We start from the raw sequence: 6,014 nt of genomic DNA, 5'->3' as shown, positions 1-6,014 counted from the left end.
TGAAAATATCACTTGACCTAACCTTTCAGGTGAGCGACATAAAAATAAATGAATAAAAACTGAATTATACATTTTTTGGTCAACTTGCCCCAAAAAGTGTAATAATGAATGATGAAAAAAATCATATGTACCCAAAAATCATATAAATAAAAACATAAACTTTTCCTACTAAAAACGAGCCCCAGCACAAGACGATCAGCAAAAATAAAAAATAAATAGCGTTCAGAAAATGGAGGCACAAAAAATGCTTTATTATATAAAACTGAAACAAACAAACAAAAAAAGTTGACATATTTGATATCATCACATATGTAACAACCTGCTCTATAAAAGTAGCACATGATCTAACCTGTCAGATGAATGTTGTAAAAACATAAAAAATTAAAACGGTGCCAAAACATCCATTCTTTGGTTACCTTGCCTTTAACTAAATATAGAGTGATTAAAAATCATATGTACTCCAAAATAGTACCAATAAAACTGTCACTTTATCCCATAGTTTCCAAAATGGGGTAAATTTTTGATGGCTTCTACTGCAGGGTGCATCTGGGGGGCTTCAAATGGGAGATGCTGTCTAAAAACCAGTCCAGCAAAATCTGCCTTCCAAAACCATACAGCACTTTTTTCTTCTGTGCCAATACAGCAGTTTACCACCACATTGTGGGGTGTTTCTGTAAACCGCAGAATCAGGGTAATAAATATAGCGTTTTGTTTGGCTGTTAAACCTTGATGTGGTAAAGAAAAAAATGGATTAAAATGGAAAATCTGCCCAAAAAGTTACATTTAGAAATTTATCTCCATTTTCCTTTAATTCTTGTGGAATACCTAAAGGGTAAACAACATTTGTAAAATCAGTTTTGAGTAACTTGAGGGGTGTAGTTTCCAAAATGGGATCATTTATGGGTGGTGTCTACTATGTAAGCTCCCACAAAGTTACTTCAGAGCTGAACTGGTCCTTAAAAAGTGAGTTTTGGAGTGGAGTGAGATACCACTTTCTGTTTTAAAAGCAGAGAAATAGAAATGTTGAAAATTGCGAATGTTTCAAAATAATTGGTACATTTTGGATTTTTTTCATAAATAAAGGTGAAATATATTGAAATTTATGACTGTCATGAGGTACAATGTGTCACGAGAAAACAATCTCAGAACGGCTTGGATTAGTAAAAGTGTTCCAAAGTTATTACAACATAAAGTGATACATGTCAGATGTTCAAAAATAAGCCTGGTCACAAAGGTGCAAAATGGCCCGGTCATTAAGGGGTTAATTGTTAAATGATAATCCATTCTTGCATATTTATTTGCATATTAACTTAGTTTCATGTGTTTAAGGTTGACCATAATCAACATATCACCACCAGCTGGAAACTGTGTAAACCAGAGGTGAGCTGGGCATTGAGAAAAGTTTGCATTAGCTTAGCTACAATATGTAGAAGAATCTGCACAGAATGTGACAAAAATACTAAGATCTACAATGAAAACTGCTTCAAGCAAAGTCTTTGCACCAATGATCTCAGAATAAGTGTTTCCAACATTATTCTTGGCAACATGCATTCAATATTAACATATGCCTTTGCCACTTTGTAAAATGACATCCATTTATTTTAAAGTGAGTTCCCTCTTGAAGACATTATATCCTGGCATACGGTATATTTCATAAGTACTTTTTTGGCATATCATACCCTACAGTGTCCTTCAGTCCATAGCTATAAAATACCTGCATATTTAATATATAAAGCTGAGTGTATGTGTGTGTGTGTGTGTATGTCTGCTAAAGGAATCTGCACCATTGCAATTATAATCACTAAATTTGACACACGGGTACATCAGGTGTCTGGGAAGTTTTTAGACCAGGTCTCAGCTCTCTAGAGCTTACCGTTCCTAAGATATCCCAAAAAATGTATTAGCCAATAGAAGCTTGGTCACATGACCCTTATCAGCCAATAGAAGCTCGCAGGTCCCCCAGCCTCCACATACACAGTTTTACTCCAGGTTTCCATAACAACCCAACCCTTTATCGTCACTGCTGTAGGAAAGCTTTAAAGGAAATCTGTCACAAGGATAATTGCTATTGAAGTAAAGGCCTAATAGCACTTAGTACATTATTTCAAGATGTGCCTTTGTTCCAGCAATAGATGTTTTTATCCTCTGAAAATCCAGTTTATTTGGTATGCAAATTAGCCAGTAAGGTGCCCAGAGGGGCGTCACTCTTGCAGGAAGGAGCCCAGACACGCCCCCTGCCACAATGTGTAAACCCTCAAAAGACTTTAACCCCCCCCCCCCTCCCCACTCCCACTCCTGAGCTGATGATTATTGAAAAAAAAATGAAGGTAAAAATCAACTTCTGTCAGCTGCAGAGGTGGGAGTGAGGGTGACTTTCTCCCTGCAACTCACACTCAGACAGTACAGTGGTGCTGTGTTGAGTTTTGGAGTACCGCACACCTGTATAGTTCGCTGGTGCCTGCAAGGACTTATTCAGTCACATATAATAGTAAAGAAGTTGCAGCACACAGCTTTTCTTGTTGCTATTAAGGTTTAATTTCACATTTTTTCTTTTCACATTTTTTACATGATTAAGGTTCCGGTGCTATATTTCACAGTAATGAGAAGAAAAACGACCAGACGTTTCGGCCTTTCACGGCCTTCCTCAGTGGTCTAAATCTATAAGAATAATACATATTTATGTCATATATATGTTGGTACCTTTGCTACCTGAAAAACACTGTTTTAGGAGAAATTTTGGGTATACATATATGGATATCCTCATATGCAATTAAACATAACAAAAAATTGTAGAGAACATTATAGAAAGCAATATTATGTACAAAGGATATAGTATAAAAACAATAGACAGCTTATTGTCGTCTGTGAGTAACTCAGATTTATTAGCGATTATAGTCAATAAAGAATAGTATGCTAGTATCGATAAGTGGGGTATAGACTGTGGTGCCTCTCAGTGTCATGGTTGCATTCCTGGTGGTTTTGCCCAATGTAGAACACGTTTGCATTATTGTAGTGGTATACTATATAGAGGATCCGCTAAACAGGCAGAGGATCTTGTGGAATATTTGTACATAATTCCAGAGAGGTATGCATAAGATAAATGCGCTGTGTCTGTCACTGGGCAGCCCCATGAGTGCATTTCATTAAATCTATAATCAAGAAATTACTGGCCAGTTATGATTACTGGCACTTGTACCCTTATCCTATTGATTAGGCATATATAAATCTCATAAAAAATCTCATAAAGATATATAGGCAGCCGATCTATCGGCTTCTAGATGGTACAAAAGCAGGCATAAATACATTGGATGACACGCAAGTGGAAACACCATAATTACCTTGTCTGCTGTGTGTGTTGGGTGAAGCGCCGGATGCACTAAATGCGCGCCAGTCCTAGTGCCTTTTAAACACGAGGGAAGCGCTGCTGCGCTCTGAATTCTGGGGCATATCCGATCATGTGATTCGATGGGGGCGTGTTTAGTGCGTTCCACTTGCGTGTCAAGCAAGTGGATCCGGCCGTTCACCGGGCTGTGCTGCGCATGCGCAGGCAGAGCGGAAATGTCCTGCGTTCCACCTGCGTGTCATTCCTGCAGCTCCATGCTAATCTGAAGGAGGCACATTTTATGTGATGTGTCATAATGCTATATTTGTGCTAAACGTTGCGCTGGACACCCCCATGTGTCTAGATAGTGGGGCCATATATAATTGAATATAGATCCTAAGCAAAATTCACATCACATGAAACATAAGATTACATGACTGGGGATAGATTGATACACTGAAATAAACGGTATAGCACCACATATTATATCCAAGCATACTTGTGATAGAGAACTGCTGATATATAGTAGACTATGATGTCCCTAATGTAATGGATGATTTGTGGGGTGGATAACGGGACAGGGAAAAACTCAGGAAGGAAGGGGGGTGGGGAGGGGGAAAAAGGGAAGGAAAGGAGGAGGGGAAACGGGGAAACAGGGGGGGAAAAAAGGGGGGGTGGGGGTTTAGTTATCTCACCCTCGTAGGTCGTATTGTCAGCGGGTCTGTAATGGAAAGTAGAAATTTTGTTAATTATACATAGAACTTATAATTAATACAATACATCAGATATTAATAGAAAAATCACATTCCCGATTGAGACCATGCGGTGATAGGGTCCCGAGTGTGTGGATCCAGTATGCTTCTCTTTGTTTTAAATGTAGGATCCGATTTCCGCCGCGTCTTGGAGGGTCCACTTGTTCTAGTACTTGGAACCGTAATTGGGATACCCGATGGTTTTTCTCATTAAAATGGTACGGGACGGGTAGTAGGGTGTGTCCGAGTCTGATTGTGGATTTGTGTTTGCTTACACGATCTCGCACATGTTGAGTTGTCTCGCCAACATACGCCAGTCCGCATGGGCATTTCAGTACATAAACTACAAAGCTAGAATCACATGTAAAAAATCCCCTTATCTGGTATCGTCGTCCAGTTCTCGGATGGGTGACATGTTCGCCTCTAGTGACGTTAGAGCATTGTGCGCAGTGTAAACATGGAAATGTCCCTTGTCGTTGACTCCTCAGGAAAGTTTGTTTTGGTAACTTGGTGAGACTACCTATGTCTGCCTTACTAGTTCCAAGTACTAGAACAAGTGGACCCTCCAAGACGCGGCGGAAATCGGATCCTACATTTAAAACAAAGAGAAGCATACTGGATCCACACACTCGGGACCCTATCACCGCATGGTCTCAATCGGGAATGTGATTTTTCTATTAATATCTGATGTATTGTATTAATTATAAGTTCTATGTATAATTAACAAAATTTCTACTTTCCATTACAGACCCGCTGACAATACGACCTACGAGGGTGAGATAACTAAACCCCCACCCCCCCCTTTTTTCCCCCCCTGTTTCCCCGTTTCCCCTCCTCCTTTCCTTCCCTTTTTCCCCCTCCCCACCCCCCTTCCTTCCTGAGTTTTTCCCTGTCCCGTTATCCACCCCACAAATCATCCATTACATTAGGGACATCATAGTCTACTATATATCAGCAGTTCTCTATCACAAGTATGCTTGGATATAATATGTGGTGCTATACCGTTTATTTCAGTGTATCAATCTATCCCCAGTCATGTAATCTTATGTTTCATGTGATGTGAATTTTGCTTAGGATCTATATTCAATTATATATGGCCCCACTATCTAGACACATGGGGGTGTCCAGCGCAACGTTTAGCACAAATATAGCATTATGACACATCACATAAAATGTGCCTCCTTCAGATTAGCATGGAGCTGCAGGAATGACACGCAGGTGGAACGCAGGACATTTCCGCTCTGCCTGCGCATGCGCAGCACAGCCCGGTGAACGGCCGGATCCACTTGCTTGACACGCAAGTGGAACGCACTAAACACGCCCCCATCGAATCACATGATCGGATATGCCCCAGAATTCAGAGCGCAGCAGCGCTTCCCTCGTGTTTAAAAGGCACTAGGACTGGCGCGCATTTAGTGCATCCGGCGCTTCACCCAACACACACAGCAGACAAGGTAATTATGGTGTTTCCACTTGCGTGTCATCCAATGTATTTATGCCTGCTTTTGTACCATCTAGAAGCCGATAGATCGGCTGCCTATATATCTTTATGAGATTTTTTATGAGATTTATATATGCCTAATCAATAGGATAAGGGTACAAGTGCCAGTAATCATAACTGGCCAGTAATTTCTTGATTATAGATTTAATGAAATGCACTCATGGGGCTGCCCAGTGACAGACACAGCGCATTTATCTTATGCATACCTCTCTGGAATTATGTACAAATATTCCACAAGATCCTCTGCCTGTTTAGCGGATCCTCTATATAGTATACCACTACAATAATGCAAACGTGTTCTACATTGGGCAAAACCACCAGGAATGCAACCATGACACTGAGAGGCACCACAGTCTATACCCCACTTATCGATACTAGCATACTATTCTTTATTGACTATAATCGCTAATAAATCTGAGTTACTCACAGACGACAATAA

General features: G+C 40.2%; 1 long non-coding RNA gene across 1 annotated transcript; it reads right to left on the bottom strand.

Moving 5' to 3' along the window:
* Positions 1-2,511: 2,511 nt before the first annotated feature.
* LOC122928568 lies at positions 2,512-3,527 on the bottom strand. Its single transcript, XR_006387898.1, has 2 exons — positions 3,339-3,527; positions 2,512-2,658 (listed from the first exon to the last, which is right to left on the bottom strand). It is a non-coding gene; the product is annotated as an uncharacterized LOC122928568 (long non-coding RNA).
* Positions 3,528-6,014: the final 2,487 nt, after the last annotated feature.

Source organism: Bufo gargarizans, chromosome 2 (assembly GCF_014858855.1).
Source record: "Bufo gargarizans isolate SCDJY-AF-19 chromosome 2, ASM1485885v1, whole genome shotgun sequence".
Classification (NCBI taxonomy): domain Eukaryota; kingdom Metazoa; phylum Chordata; class Amphibia; order Anura; family Bufonidae; genus Bufo; species Bufo gargarizans.
Note: the sequence above shows the minus strand (reverse complement) of the source record. Positions and strands in the feature narration are given on the sequence as shown.